The following is a 17,508-nucleotide window of genomic DNA, read 5'->3' on the forward strand; positions in this document are numbered from 1 at the left end:
CACTTGTTCCTGTGTTACTTGGGCTCAGTCCCATCAGTTGATCCCCTGATGTGTGTCCGGCAAGGTTTCCTGCTCTGTCCTCATTCACACTACTAGCAATGGGAATGTGGACAGAGCAGGAGACCTTGCCGGACACACATCAGGGGATCAACTGACGTGACTGAGTCCAAGTAACACTGGAACAAGTGTGGATTATGCAGACGCCACTTAAGAGCTGTCACTGGCGGGGTTGGAGGCCAGGGGAAATACTAGAGACAGTGGAGCCAGAGGCCTAAGTGGAGCAGGGTTAAAAATCACTAGTAGTTTGAATGTGGATGGAGCAGGAGACTTTGCCGTCCACACAGCAGGGGAGCAGCTGGCGTTACTGAACCCCAGTAACACAGGAGCTAGTGTTTTTCTCTGTGCAGACGACACATCTGAGCAACAACTGGCTGTGTTGAAGCCCAGGGATTATAGTTCAGGAGGTAGAAACATGAGCACAACAGGAGACCCGGATACAGTTGCCAACCAATTATTTAGTCGGGAAGAGGACTGGCAAATTCTGGGGAGATCCAGGCCTTGTTTATTTTCAGAAAAGTAAGCCGGTCGACGTTATCGGAAGAAAGTCGCGTGCGACGGTCTGTTAGTACACCACCTGCGGCACTAAAGACCCGTTCCGATAATACACTGGCAGCAGGGCAAGCCAGCACCTCCAATGCATACTGGCTAAGCTCTGGCCATGTATCCAGCTCAGAGACCAAAAACTTGAAGAGGGAAGAGCCTTCTGGGAGTACACGTAGTACATGTAGTCTGTCACCATCTGACGGAAACGTTGCCTCTGCCTCCTGCTGACTGGAGCCGTCAGTGATGGTGTAGAAAATTGTGGCGGACACACAAAACTTTGCCACATTTGGTCCATAGTGGTCTTGCCTTGTGCTGAGGCGCTGCCTCTGCTCCCTCTTTGTGCCGAGTTTCCTCCACTGGCTCGACGCACGGAGGTGCTTTGTAAAGCACTAGCACCACTGCTGTCGGGTGGAGTGGAAAGCATGATGGCCTGCACCAGTGTGTCTTGGTACTCCCGCAGTTTACGCTCCCGGTTCAACGTTGGTATGAGGGTTTGCAAGTTGTTCCGGTAGCGAGGATCTAGGAGGGTGTACACCCAATAATCAGCCTTGTAGAGAATGTGGGCGATGCGGCGGTCGTTTCTCAGGCACTGCAGCATGAAGTTAACCATGTGCTGCAGACTCCCAACTGCCAAAGAACCGCTGTCCCCTGCTTGAGGCGTGATCTCTGCCTGCTCTGCATCACCCCACCCTCGCTGTACATACTGACTAGAGCTTTGTGTACCTCCCTCCTGTGGAGAGATGTCTTCCTCCTCCATCAACTACTCCTGATCCTCCTCACAAAGTGTCCCCTGCCTAGGCCTTTTGTGAGGAAGCACGTAGCGCAGACTGTCCAGAAGCATATGGCATTTGGGACTCCTCATCCTCCACCTCTTCCAAAATCTCATCCCTTAGTGCTTGCAGTGTTTTTTGAAGCATGCAGATAAGGGGGACAGTCATGGTGACTAGTGCATCATCTGCACTCGACATCAGCGTGGAATCATCGAAGGCACGCAAAACGAAGCAGATGTCCTTCATAGAGGCCCACTCAGTGGTGCTGAAGTGTGACCGGCGCATATTGCGACTTGTTTGCGCCTGATGCAGCTGGTACTCCATGACTGCTGCCTGCTGCTCACACAACCGCTCCAACATATGTAACGTTGAATTCCACCTGGTGGGTAGGTCACATATGATGCAATGTTCCGGAAGGTGTAATCGGCGCTGCAGAGCAGCAAGGCGCGATCTTGCCGTGCTGGAACGCCGCAAGTGAGCGCACTCTATGTGGACCTTGTGCAGCAGTGCATCAAGATCCGGATAGTCCCTCAGAAAGCTCTGCATGACCAAGTTGAGTACATGTGCTAGACATGGGATGTGAGTGAGGTTGCCAAGGCCAAGAGCTGCCACCAGATTTCGGCCATTGTCACACACTACCAAGCCTGGCTGGAGATTCGCTGGCAGAAACCACACGTCGCTCTCCTGCTTGATGGCATTCCAGAGCTCCTGCTCTGTGTGGCTTCGATTCCCAAAGATATTAATTTCAGTACGGTCTGTTGACGTTTGGCCACAGCTGTGCTCATATCAGTCGTAACAGGCTCCTGCTGCGCTGATTCAGAGGAACTGGAGTACGAGGAGGAGTCAATGTGTACAGACTGGATTCCTGCAATCCGTGGAGTTGGCAGAACACATAGAGCGCCACTCTCCAGATCTGTACCCGGCTCCACAACATTGACCCAATGGGCAGTGAGGGAAAGGTATCGTCCCTGACCATGGTTACTGGTCCATGCATCGGTGGTCAGGTGGACCTTGCTACTGACGGCGTTTAGTAGCGCATGTTTTATGTTTGCCTCCACATGTTTCTGCAGGGCAGGGACAGCTCGCCTGCTGAAATAAAAGCGGCTGGGCACAGTGTATTGTGGGACTGCCAATGCCATGATGTCCCGGAAGGTGTCAGTCTCCACCAGCCTGAATGACAGCATTTCAAGGGCCAGTAGTTTGGCAATGCCAGCATTCAGAGCCTGTGCTAGGGGATGGTTTGCCGAGTATGGCCGCCTTTTCTCCCATGCCTGTGCTACCGATGGCTGCCGAGTGGCCTGGGAGTGTGAGGATGACTGGGAACGTGGTGCTGTGGGTGGAATGTCACAGGGTCTCCGGACAACAGTGCCAGAGGTTCTTCCTTGGCGATCCTGTGAGGAAGCCGAACCAGCTGTGTGTGAGCTGGAGGAAGAGGCCCCAACACGAGTTGAAGAGGTGGTAGGTGGTGCTGTACGTTGGCCTACGTCTTCAGTGTGTCTGTGTAACTCCACCTCATGCTTGGTCCGCACGTTTCCACATATTAGTGGTATTGAGGTTGCTGACATTTTTCCCTCTTTTGACTCTCTGATGACACAGCTTGCATTTGACAAAGCAAATGTCATCTGCCACTGTGTCAAAAAAGGACCACGCACTGCAAGTCTTGGGAGCGCCCTTTTTGCCTTTTGAAAGTGGAATGCTCCTAATGGGTGCCGAAGTGGAGGCTACAGGCAACCAAGTCTGCCCCCTCCCTCTCCCTCCGGTTTTGGCCGTTCGGGGAATCTCTTCCTCAGAGCTGCTCCCACCACCTTCCTGTTCCTCACGCCATGATGGGTCAAGGACCACATCATCTACACTTCCCTCTTCAAACACCTGCTTCTCCTGGGTTGTCTCGCCAGCACCATACGCACCAGAAAGTGGTAACTGAGTCTCGTCATCATCTGATGCGTACTGAGTTGTGCTGACCATAGGCACTGGCCCACCCGCCTCTTCAGATTCAGAGGGACAAAGAAGTTGCGCATCACTGCGTACTCCCTCTTCTTCACATTCTGGAATGCTGCTTGGCTGGCCCCCTCTTTCCAAGCCAACAGATTCCGAGAACAGAAGTAGAGACTGTGATGGCTCCTGTCCAGGGCTCTCTGACTGCCTGGGCACTTTGGCAGGTGGTGAAGAGACAGATGGTTGCTCTTCGGTGCTCTGGCCCTGAGAGGATGTGGAAGTAATTGAAGTCGATGCATTAGCTGCCATCCATCCGACAACGGCTTCAATTTGTTCCTCCCGCAGCAGTGGGGTACGGTGAGGTCCTACAAAGCTGCGCATAAAGGACTGTTGCCTGCTAAAACTGGGGGATGCTGACTCACTGGTGCCAACAGCAGGCACAGAATCCCCACGTCCTCTTCCTGCAGAATCCCCACGTCCTCTCCCTGAAGAATCCCCACGTCCTCTCCCTGCAGAATCCCCACGTCCTCTCCCTGCAGAATCCCCACGTCCTCTCGCTGCTGAAACTCCACGCCCACGCCCACGTGCCTTACTCCCTGCCTTCTTCATCTTGCTAGACTGAGAAAGATAGGCAGAAAAGTACAAAGGGGGGGCTTAGTGTGCTTATTCCTGAACAGCTGGTTACAGGTATAAGAAACACTAATTTTATGAAGTGTGTGTGTCGACTACACTTTAATAGGAGATAATGTGACCTAACACAACTTTCAAATGTAGTGTTTGGTGAACTAAAAGGATGTGACCAAAGATTTGAAAGTCAGAGTATCACCAACTTTCTGGAGCTATTGCAATGCAGGCAGGTAACCTACAATGCAAAAGATGAGGCTCCAAAAAAATTGGGTAATACTAATCTGGCTGCAGCTGAAGGGCACAAGCCAGAAAAAAGGCTCCTCTATCTACTCCTATATAGTGTTTGCAACCAACCAATGTAGATGGATATGGATGGATGCACACTAATAGGAGAAGAAAAAATGAGCTGCAATTAAAGAAATATATGTGTGAGGCAGTGAAGCACGCTGAGCGGCCTACAACCAGACGTAGCTGCAGGACACACTACTCAGCGTGAGCTGCACTCACACACAGTCAGAGACCTCTCAGACAGCCGTGAACAGTGCAGCTAAGTGGGCACTAGCACTGACAGGCTGCAGAAAGGCTCCGCTGTGTACTCCTAGAGTGTTTGCAACCACCGTATATGGATACGGATGGATGCACACTAATAGGAGAAAAAATGAGCTGCAATAAAAGAAAAATGTGTGAGGCAGTGACACGCTGAGCGGCCTTCAACCAGACGTAGCTGCAGGACACACTACTCAGCGTGAGCTGCTCTCACACACAGTCAGAGACCTCTCAGACAGCCGTGAACAGTGCAGCTAAGTGGGTACTAGCACTGACAGGCTGCAGAAAGGCTCCGCTGTCTACTACTAGTGTTTGCAACCAACGTATATGGATACGGATGGAAGCACACTAGATAGAATTTTTTTAAAATAAGCAGCTCAAAAAGAAAAATATGTATGAGGCAGCAGTGAGGCACGCTGGGCGGCCTACAACCAGACGTGGCTGCAGGACCCACTCCACAGCGTGAGCTGCACTCACACAGCCCTTGCAGACAGCTGTGAACACTGCTGCTAGGGAAAAGCAAGCTACAGTGGTGGTTTATGTAGCCTGGGTAAAGCACAATATTGTTTTGAGAATCGCTATTTCTAACTGTCCCTCACAGTCTTCAATAGCAGCCTGTCCCTAACTGAATTCACAGCTGAGTGACCAGAAATGGCAGCGGCAGTGGCTTTTATAGTGCATCATGACATCATTTCAGCAGCCAATCACAGCCATGCCAATAGTTAACATGCCTACATGCCTAACAGGATGTGCCCACACTTCAGAGGATTCCCATTGGCTGAATCAAAGCGAGCGGGCTGATAGCATTATGGGAACTTCCGATTCCGGTATCCGATATGAAAAAAGTATCGGAAGTCAGTATCGGAATTCCGATACAGCTAACATAGGCCGATACCCGATACTTGCGGTATCGGAAAGCTCAACACTATTCCCAAACTCTTCCATGCAACCGAAACTTCATTCCCTCTCAAACCCACAATACTACATTCCACATCATTCTTACATATTATTTTCATCACATTCTTAGCTATTCTAAAATCATTCATCGGCACACTCAGTAAATCATGCTTCCTCACAAACTTCTCAATCACCTCATACCAGACCGGACACTTGAAAGCAACAGGCACTCTAGCATCCCTCTTTCTCCAACATAAGCCATATAACATCCAACCAGCAGAATAACTTGCCATATACGCTCCCTTATTTCCTTTATTCAGCAAAATAACAACAGTTTTGATATACTGAAGCCCCAGAAAATTCTCAATGTTTGGAAAAGCCATGCCAACATGGTGACACGCCTTAAAAAGACTCTCTCTCTTAAGTTTCTCTATTTCACTGCTCCAGAAAAAGTAAAAAACTAACTTTTCCACTCTTTTTATTTTCCTACATGACGGTGGAAAAACTGTTGCAATAAAAAGCAAAATCGGAAGAATCACCGCTTTTATGACCAAAATCTTACCACTCAAGGTCAAATTTCTCAGTCGCCAAAAATTTAACTTACGCTCTATGCGCAAACCACACTCCTCCCAGCTCTCCCTACCTTCCAAGTCATTATTAAATAATACTCCCAGCACTTTGCTAGCACCCTCCTCACACTTTCCCCCCTCCATTTTAACCCTGTCATCCCAAAACATTTAAAACTACATTTATTCCAATTCACTCTAAAGCCAGATGCACCACAGAAAAACTCCAGAAGCAACTTAACCCTACTCATAGACGTAACACTTTCACTCACAGCCACAACATCATCCATATATCCAAGAACTTTCACATGCTTCCCACCAGTCCCAGGTACCAACAAACCTTGCATCATTTTATCACGTCTCACCAAGCACAACAAAGGTTCAATCACACATACAAACAAGACAGGGGACATGGGACACCACTGCCTTACACACCAGACTTAATATTCACTTTATCACTCAACCACCCATTAACAAGAAACTCACTTGACACACAATCATACTGCTAGGAGTGGCGGAAGACACTAAAATAAAAGTATAAATAAAGTGCCTTCACCACTCGGGATCCACCGTGCGGTAGATGGAAAGACCGCTGCTAGGTGGTGGCAGAGCTATATGGAGGTAGAGTGCACCAGTTAAATGCGTCACCAGGTGCACTGAACAAACTGTTGAGCTCACAGAGCTGTAATAATAAACGGTAACACAAAAGACGCTGAGTCTATTCAGGACACAGAATCTCAGCGCAACACACGCGGTATGCGGTCACCGGAGAAGCACAAGGTGGCAGTACAAACTCCGAAGGGACGAACCGGGAAACATGTGCAAGGTGTCGCAACTGCGAATGCACGAAGGAGCTGCAACTGCAGCGCGGCGATAACAGAGCCGCTGCAAAGACTCTGCTAACTAGCAGGCGCAGTGCTGACGCTTAAGCTGCTGTGGTATGGAGCATAGCGCTCTGGCGCTTGGCGCTGAGTACTGGCACTAACACAAACACTCACACATGCATAGTATCAGAGGGTAGGGGTTTCAAATGAGTCAGTCACCAGTCCATGCATCCATCAACAATCATACAGCAGCAGTATGGCTCTACTAGCGAATGGCGGAACGGCCATGCGCACTTTTTATAGCAAGCGGGACCTGCCGGAAATCTCCAGGTCTCCAAAAGGAGCCAATAGGATCCGGAGCAGGACCTGAGCACCTGACTCCCGAACTCCAATGGGAGCTCGTCCCGTGGGCATGTTCAGAAGCTGGAACAAAGGACTTAGCCTCTGGAGATAAATGTGAGAATCTGCATTCCTGCATAGGCATGGTAGAAACCAGATTCCTAACACATACAAAGACATTATCCCATTCACAAATTTTTGAGGAAATCCCATTCTCACCAGAACTTTAAACAAAAACACATGTGAGACCCTATCAAACGCTTTCTCAAAATCAATTGACGGAACCATACACTTCCACTTCCTTCCCATGCAGTCTCCAATCAAATCCCTTAATAACAATAAGTTATTACTCATACTTCTTCGAGGCACAGCACACACTTGATCCTCATCCACAACACTACCAATCACCTCACGCATACGATTCGCCAACAATTTGCTATAGATTTTGTAATCTGCATTCAGCAATGTTATAGGTCTCCAATTCTCTAAACACTTTCTCTCACCTTTCTTATGCACAAGCACAACCATCCCCTCTTTCATTGATTCACACAACTTACCTTTCTCCCACATATACTTACATATCTCAGTCAAATCAGCACCCAGAAAATCCCACGCCTTCACATAGAATTCTACTTGTAATCCGTCTTTATCTGGTGTCTTATTCTTTTTCGCACTCTTCATCACGTTTTCTACGTCTTCCATAATTATGTCCTCATTCAAAATATCACATTCTCCACTATCCAACTTGTTCTCTAACCCATTCAGCACTTCTGAAACAAGACCAGAATCAATCCATTTTTTATTATATAACTTGCTATAGAACCTATTCACCTCCTTTATCACATTGTCACCTGACACACACAAACCATTCCTATCCAGGATTTTTTCCATATCAACCTTTCTCCCATTCAGTTTCTTAAAAACGAACCTCGTGCACTTTTTATCTTTCTCAAGATGTTCTATTTTGGTACGCAAGATGATTTCTTTCCCTTTTTCATCCATATCACGCTTTAATTCACTCTTTGTCTCAGCCAGCAGATCAAACACATCCATCCCGCTTTCTCCACACTTCCTTAACCAGTCTAAGCGCCTGTTTAAATCATTAAATCTACTCCGATAAATAGCTGCTTTTTTATAGCCCCCTTTTTTGAAGAATTTTTGCAACACACCTTAACCCAGTCCCACCATTCCAGCACACACGCGAAATTCCTCTTACATACTCTCCACTCTATATACTTTATTTTAATTCATTCATCACATCCTCATCTTCTAACAATCTTACATTCAGCTTCCAAACCCCACCCCCATACACACGGTCATCAATCGCACTAAACACACCTCTCAAGCACTCATGATCAGAAAAAGGTACAGCATTTTGTTCAAAATTCATACACAACATATTTTTGGAAAACAACATTCTATCTATCCTGGATGCAATACCACCCCTATCAGCATGGTACCATGGTGGTGGTGGGATGCCAAATTTCAGAGCGGCAGCATCTAGAAGGGAAAAATCAGAAATAAGATTGGATAACTTTTTACCAGTTATGTCACAATTCCCTTCTGTGATGCAATTAAAGTCTCCAACTAAAACTGTAGGTATTTTGCCCGGAAGAAACAAACTTAATTTTTCCAAAAGAGCCAGATGCTCCTTTTTCCTGTCATGTCCTGATGGACAGTACACATTATTTAATTCTAGCCCACCACCCCTATAGCTAACATGTGCAATTATACATCTACCCACCTCTACCACCGTGTAGCTATCTAAACTAATCTCCCTGTTACCCATTAATATCCCTACACCATCATTCCTATTAACACTTGAGCCAGACCATACATGCTGTCCGTAAGGCCAGTCCTTATCGCTTGGAGCCTCCACAATACCACATTCCTGAAGACAAAAGATGTGAGCGTTCATCTGTTTACTATAATCTAGAACGATTGCCCTCCTGAATTTGGATCTAATTTGTCTGACATTCAGGGACGCAATGCCCCAACCAGCTTGGGGAGCCATAACATGACTGTGTTATTTACATGACGACAAACACGCCACTTCCTCTTCAGCCGTTTTCGTCTTCCATCTGGGAACTGCAACTCCTCGAATCTGTTTACGTCTGCGGGAATGCCTAAAAAAGCATTGGTGTCAGGAGAGAAGACATTCTGAGGGTAACTACGTTCACTCACTGGACTTAAACCAACTTCACCGGGGTCTGCCCAATCTGTTCTGGGCTTCTTACAGGAAGTTCCAGGCTTCTCATCCTCAGAGGACCTTGCAAGAGTGAAGTCACCTTGATATCCACAACTGGCCAACTCCTCCTCAGTAGCAAACCAAGATACACTGGGGGTATTGCCCAGAGTACTCTCCAACTCCCCCTCCCCACAGACATCAGACTGAAGAGGGAGCTCACATTCAACATCAGCAACTTCCAAAACTGCCACCTCTGGGCTGGGAGACTCCGTTTGGAGCAGGGCCTCCTCATGTGCATCCATGATTTCAGATTCCACAATAAGATCCGGGTCTGAAACCTGTGGAATGTCAACAATAGCAGCAGGGGGCGCAGCTGCCCCACCTGAGACCTCAGCGTAAGACCTAGGACTGATCCTGGCGTTACAGTCCCGATACTTATGGCCCTCCTCACCACAAGCATTACACATAACAGGATTTGTGCAGTCTTTTGCCATATGGCCAGAAGCATTGCAATTCCTGCAAGTTGGCATCTCATTGCAACTATCCTGGTTATGCCCGAAATTTTTACACCTCCTGCAATACATCGGGGCATCTGGAAAGAATAAAAAAACACTATTTTTCCCAATTGAAAAAATAAGAGGGGGGTAATGGATGCCTCCCGGGCCTTGGGGATCCATCCCAAATGTTACAAAAATTTGTACTTCCCGGTTCAGAGCCCTTCTCCATTCAGGACCCTGTGGGAGTACTGAACATAAATGCAATGTCTTTTCAAAAATAAAGCAATGTCCTCCAGGGAAACAAAAGGGTTGTGCATGAAAACTACAAGTGGGATATCTCCCTTAGAGTACAGCACAGTAAAGGTAAGACCTTCCAGCAAATGATTTGCAACTCCATTTTTCAGGGCAGTAAACAAATTCTGGCAAGCAGCCATAGAAGATAGCACCAGTACATACCTGCCTTCTCTCCTAAACTCCTGCAGGCATATTATATCGGACTTCTGAATCTTCAGGATGTCATAAAACACCATGTTGACCAAATATCCCAGGGAAAAATGCAACTTCTTATCTTCAGCAATGTCAATCCTGAATCCATTTTTGACCCGGCTATCACCGGTCCCAGAGAATTGAAGTCGGACTCCCCTCATCCACAACTCCAAGGATCTCCTCCCCGAAACCTCCTGGCTATCTCCCAAAAGCAGCGACTGGCTTAAGCCACCGAAGTGGTGATGTCGGAAGGCCAAGAGACAGCACTCAAGGTATTCAGGAAACTTTTCCCCCTCGTCAGTGCAAAGTGTGAGTTGTGGCTTGGCTGAGAGAGATGCGTCTGACCGATATCCAAGAAGTATCATTTCTCCTTGCGGAGAATGACATGCTAAGCATGTCCAGATGAGACTTAAAGCTACAATGTTCCTCTGAGAAATATGCTAATTATGCAAATTGTCTCTTCAGAGAGGAAGAGGACTAGAACTCTAGTGCCACCTATTGGACGTAGCAATCCTAAAACATATCGGTCAGATGCCTCTCTCACAGCCAAGCCAGATCTCACACTTTGTACTGACGAGAGGCAGTACCCCGAAACACAGTGTCTGCAAATTGAGATTCTGGCTTGGCTTTTATCCTAAGTCATGTAACATGGCTCGCTAAAGGGTCGACATTGACTTTTAGGATTGCTACTTCTAATAGGTGGCACTAGAGTTCTAGTCCTCTTCTTCTCTGAAGAGACAATTTGCATAATTAGCATATTTCTCAGAGGAGCATTGCGGCTTTAAGTCTCCTCATCTTGACATGCTTAGCATGTCATTCTCCGCAAGGAGAAATAGTACCTATACTAGAACACTCAAGAGTATAAGGAAATACTGACATAGAAATAGTGAAGATGGAATCTATAATAACGGGTACAAACTCAGAACAATACAGTAAACCTATAAAGAATGGAGTTCAAATGCAATTAAATTTGAATTCATATTTTTATTTGATCAATAACATGATTAAAATTACTAATACGGGATTTAAAAACCAGAACCACAAAAGGCAAAGAGCCGACACGGCAGAGAAGATGAATACAGGCAATATAGTACAATAGGTGATGTACAGTGCAAATAATTTACAGGCAATGGACGTAAATACACAATTATATAATTGCAAAATGCGATATATGTACATATTCATAATATACCAAGTGGTATAGCAGGTAAACACGTGTCAGTGAAACCAGTGTCATACATTGCTTGTATAGAAACAGGTGCGTCAGGGTATGAGACCAAAGTGCATAGCTATAGTAGTGATCCGCAGCCTGTCAGAAGATAACGTTCCATATAGCATGATTGTCAATATTAAACATGCTAATATAAAGTGGAAAAATAAAACAATACCGGAATGTGCCTGCATCACTGCAATGGCGTCAGCCCCAATGTGTGGTTTGCTGCTTTCTCCTTTGATCCCTGTCTTCATCTAGGCCTTGTCATCTGTTTTCCCATTGTGCTTTTGCTTTAAAAATCCTGTGTTTTTGTTTTTAGTTTCAATAAATTTTATTTTGAAACACAATATTAAAACACAAAAACAAGAATTATTCTCCCATGCAAGGGAGCATACAGTCATGGCCAAAAGTATTGACACCCCTCCAATTCTGTCAGATAATATTCAGTTTCTTCCTGAAAATGATTGCAAACACAAATTCTTTGGTATTATTATCTTCATTTAATTTGTCTTAAATGAAAAAACACAAAAGAGAATGAAGCAAAAAGCAAAACATTGATCATTTCACACAAAACTCCAAAAATGGGCCGGACAAAAGTATTGGCACCCTCAGCCTAATACTTGGTTGCACAACCTTTAGCCAAAATAACTGCGACCAACCGCTTCCGGTAACCATCAATGAGTTTCTTACAATGCTCTGCTGGAATTTTAGACCATTCTTCTTTGGCAAACTACTCCAGGTCCCTGATATTTGAAGGGTGCCTTCTCCAAACTGCCATTTTTAGATCTCTCCACAGGTGTTCTATGGGATTCAGGTCTGGACTCATTGCTGGCCACCTTAGAAGTCTCCAGTGCTTTCTCTCAAACCATTTTCTAGTGCTTTTTGAAGTGTGTTTTGGGTTATTGTCCTGCTGGAACACCCATGACCTCTGAGGTAGACCCAGCTTTCTCACACTGAGCCCTAAATTATGCTGCAAAATTTGTTGGTAGTCTCCTGTCTTCATAATGCCATGCACACGGTCAAGCAGTCCAGTGCCAGAGGCAGCAAAGCAACCCAAAACATCAGGGAACCTCTGCCATGTTTGACTGTAGGGACCGTGTACTTTTCTTTGAATGCCTCTTTTTTCTCCTGTAAACTCTATGTTGATGCTTTTGCCCTAAAAGCTCTACTTTTGTCTCATCTGACCAGAGAATATTCTTCCAAAATGTTTTAGGCTTTTTCAGGTAAGTTTTGGCAAACTCCAGCCTGGCTTTTTTATGTCTCGGGGTAAGAAGTGGAGTCTTCCTGGGTCTCCTACCATACAGTCCCTTTTAATTCAGATGCCGACGGATAGTACGGGTTGACACCGTTGTACCCTCGGACTGCAGGGCAGCTTGAACTTGTTTGGATGTTAGTGGAGGTTCTTTATCCAACATCTGCACAATCTTGCGTTGAAATCTCTTGTCAATTTTTCTTTTCCGGCCACATCTAGGGAGGTTAGCCACAGTGCCATGGGCTTTAAACTTCTTGATGACACTGTGCACGGTAGACACAGGAACATTCAGGTCTTTGGAGATGGACTTGTAGCCTTGAGATTGCTCATGCTTCCTCACAATTTGGTTTCTCAAATCCTCAGACAGTTCTTTGGTCTTCTTTCTTTTCTCCATGCTCAATGTGGTACACACAAGGACACAGGACAGAGGTTGAGTCAACTTTAATCCATGTCAACTGGCTGCAAGTGTGATTTAGTTATTGCCAACACTTGTTAGGTGCCACAGGTAAGTTAAAGGTGCTGTTAATTACACAAATTAGAGAAGCATCACATGATTTTTCGAACAGTGCCAATACTTTTGTCCACCCTCTTTTTTATGTTTGGTGTGGAATAATATCCAATTTGGCTTTAGGACAATTCTTTTTGTGTTTTTTCATTTAAGACAAATTAAATGAAGATAATAATAGCAAAGAATTTGTGTTTGCAATCATTTTCAGGAAGAAACTGAGTATTATCTGACAGAATTGCAGGGGTGTCAATACTTTTGGCCATGACTGTATATTGTTATTTTCACAATAAATTGCTAATTTCAATTTAACAGGAATCTGTCACCCCTTTTCTTGGACTATGAGCTGTCGGCACCAACATCAGGGGCTTATCTACAGCATTCTGTAATGCTGTAGATAAGCCCCCAATGTAACCTGAAAGAGAAGAAAAAAAGAGATTATACTTACCCCGGCGTTCAGTCCGGTCTGATGGGTGTCGCGGTCCGGTGTCTCCCATCTATATACGATGCCATCCTCTTCTTCCCTTCCTGTGGTGGCTCCGGCGCAGGCGCACTGCTCTGCCATGATGAGGGCAGAGCAGAGTCCCGCAGTGTGCAGGCGCTGGGAGAGGTCCGGTGCCTGCGCACTGCAGTATTCTGCTCTGCCCTCCAAAGGGCAGAGCAGTGCGCCTGCGCCAGAGCCACGACAGGAAGGGAAGAAGAGTACGGCATCGTATATAGATGGGAGGCACCGGACCAGACCGCGACAACCATCAGACCGGACCGAACGCCGGGGTAAGTATAATCTCTTTTTTTCTTCTCTTTCAGGTTACATCGGGGGCTTATCTACAGCATTACAGCATGCAGTAGATAAGCCCCTGATGTTGGTGCCGGCAGCTCATAGTCAAAAATAGCTCCATGGAGAGAGGGGGTCCGCCCTTCAAGGACAGGAACCTACAGATAAAAAGGCGGCACCTCTCCTCCGCCCCCAGTTGGCTACAGAGCATCAGAGGGTCTCCCAGTTAGTTAACAACAAAAGTATATACATAACATTATAATATTGCATATTATGGAGAAGCACCGTGTCTAACAAAAACACTTTACACACATTAACTCGTGCTCACCGCACACGTGAAAAGGGGGGGAATAAGCGGGTGCTGTCATGGGTTCCGAGAAACACCGTTATCGGTGAGTAACTAAGCTATTCTCTCTCACCCATGACAGCACCACGGAGAGAATTTCAGAGATTGGTAGCTTAGGGAGGGACCACCGCCTGAAGGACCCTTCTCCCAAAGGTCAGGTCAGACGTAGAGGCTAAATCTAAGCGATAGTGCCTGAAAAAGGTAGAAGGTGTTGACCAGGTGACCGCCTTACAGATCTGCTCTATTGATACCTCTGATCTTTCTGCCCATGAGGTCGCCATTGTCCTTGTAGAGTGTGCTTTTAAACCCTCCGGGATGGTATTCCCACTGGATGACTACGCCAGGGCAATCGCATCCCGTATCGCCCTTGCTAGGGTACTCTTGGATGCCTTGAGTCCCTTCCAAGGTCCCTGGAAACACACAAAGAGAGACCCTTCCTTCCTACATCCCTTGGTGGCCTCTAAGTACTGAACTAGGCACCTCTTCACATCCAGGGTGTGAAGTTTCTCCTCTCCCCTATTCCTAGGGTTTGGGCAGAAGGAAGGAAGAACCACTTCTTGGGACCTATGGAAGTGTGTCGACAACTTAGGTAGGTATGCTGGGTCAGGTTTTAATATGACTCTATCGTCTAGGATTTTAGTGAACGGGGGTATTGCTGACAAAGCTTGAATATCGCTCACTATGCGAGCGGATGTTAGGGCTACTAAAAGTATAGTCTTTAATGATAGGGTTTTTAGGGGTGCTGACTGGAGGGGCTCGAATGGGGGCCCTGTTAGTGCAGACAACACTAGGTTTAGATCCCATGATGGTATTTTCTGGGTGGTTATTGGTCTAGACCTGGCTGCAGCCCTCATAAACCGTGCCACCCAAGCGTTGCCTGCCACATCCTGGTTATAAAGGGCACCTAGAGCAGCTATCAGTACCTTCAATGTATTAGTTGCCAGCCTCTGCTCTAACCCTCTTTGCAGGAATTTGAGAATTTTGTCAATTTGTACTCCATCCTGAACCCTTACCCCGGAGCTGGATAGAGATTTCCTCCAAGTTCTACCATAGGCCCTGGTTGTGATCGGTTTCCTACTCTTTTGTAGCGTGTAAACCAGGTTTTCTGAGAACCCCCTCAGCAGTGCCCTTTCAAATTCCATGCTGTTAAATGGAGGTTCACTGCCCGAGGGTGTAACACGGGACCTTGGGACAGAAGGTCGGGGAGATCTGGTAGAACCCAGGGGTTGGTTACTGACAGTATTCTCAGCCAGGAAAACCAAGTTCTTTTTCGCCAAAACGGGCTATTAGTATCATTTGTGCCCTGTCTTCTCTGACTTTCCTTATGACTGCCGGAATGAGAATGGGTGGCGGAAAGGCATACATTAGGCCCTGCGTCCATAGAAGCATAAACGCATCCAGGGTCCGGGGATTCCCCCTGGGGTCTAGGGAACAAAATGCTTCCACTTTTTTGTTTTTGTGGTCGGCAAAGAGATCCATGTCCGGGGTTCCCCACATTTTTACAATCTTCCGAAAAATGGACTGTTTTAGAACCCACTCCCCTTGATGTAGCTGGGTGCGACTTAGAAAGTCTGCTGTCTGGTTTTCTGCTCCCCATATGTGCAGTGCAGATAGGGATAGTAGGTTTTTCTCGGCTAGCGTGAATATTTCGGAGGATGTGTTCATTAGTGTTTGGGACCTGGTTCCCCCCTGATGATTTATGTAGGCCACCATCACTCGATTGTCCGAAAATATTCAGACATGATGTCCCTTTAATACCAGTAGAAAGTGTGTTAGGGCGTAGCCTACTGCCAGCAGTTCCTTTTGGTTTGAGGAGGCTTCTAGTTCCTGACCTCCCCATTCCCCTGAGCCACCCTGTTGTTCATGTGTGCTCCCCATCCCTTGGGACTGGCATCCGTGGTGATTATGTGTGTGACTTTTATCACCCAGGGAATCCCTTTGGATAGGTTGTCTCTGTTTCCCCACCGAGCTTGGGAATGAATAGCTTTGGAGTCTAGTGTAACGTAACCTTCCAAGTGACCTCTTAATCTTGACTGGTTGGCTAAAATATCCCATTGGAGATCTCTCGTATGTAGCTGCACCCACTGGACCGCCGGCAGGCAGGCAGGCAGAGAGGGACCCTAATAGTGACATTGCTTTTCTTATTGTCATGGAAGGGTTCTGCGTTGCTCTTGCTACCATCTGAGCAATCCTCTCCTTTTTGTGGTCTGGCAGGTAACACTCCTGGGTGTTTGAGTCCAGTGTCAGGCCTAGGAACTCCTGGACTTTTCTGGGCTCCAGCATTGAATTTTTTAGGTTTAGCAGCCATTCGAGGTTTTTTAGAGTGCCCATCACTCTGTCCCTCTGTTCCCTGCATCTTTGGACCGAGTTGCTCGCTATTAAAAAGTCGTCCAAATATGGGACTATTAGAACATCTTGTTCTCTTAGGTGAGCCATCATCTCTGCCACTAGTTTCGTGAAGATTCGCGGGGCTACCGGGATCCCAAATGGCAGGGCCCTGTACTGAAATTCCCTTATTTCGCCTCCTATGGAGACCGCAAGTCTGAGGTATTCTCGGGAGTCTTTGTAGATGGGGACGTGATAGTAGGTATCGCTGAGGTCTAATACTACCATGAAGCAATGTGGAAAGAGAATTGTGACACCATTTTGAATTTCTCGTTTTTGACATAATCGTTCAGTCAATTTAGATTTATAATTGTCCGGAAGGTACCGTCCGGTTTGGTTATTAGGAAGAGAGGCGAGTAGAATCCTCTGCCTTTCTCCCCCGGGGGAACCTCCTGGAGGCCTCTTTTGTTCAACAGGCTTAGGACCTCTTTTTCGAGGGCTTCTTGTTCTTTTACTAATGATCTTAGTGGGGTCACTACATATTTTTGAGGTGGGAGAGAGAGAAAGTCTATCCTTAACCCTCATCCCATCAGATTTAATAACCAAGGTTTGTTCGATATTTTCCTCCAGGCTGGGAGAAAAAAGCTTAGCCTCCCTCACACCCTGGGCAAACAGTCACTTGGAGAGCTTTTTGTCTCGGGACGAATTACCAAAGAAGAACCCCCTGTCTCTCCTTCTGTCGTCCCATTTCTGTTCTCTGGGGGGTCTCCTCTGAAAAATTTTTTTGTTTCGAAAGGAACTTTTAAAACCTGTG

Source organism: Dendrobates tinctorius, unplaced genomic scaffold (assembly GCF_039654945.1).
Source record: "Dendrobates tinctorius isolate UK_male_01 unplaced genomic scaffold, ASM3965494v1 ptg000129l, whole genome shotgun sequence".
Lineage (NCBI taxonomy): Eukaryota > Metazoa > Chordata > Amphibia > Anura > Dendrobatidae > Dendrobates > Dendrobates tinctorius.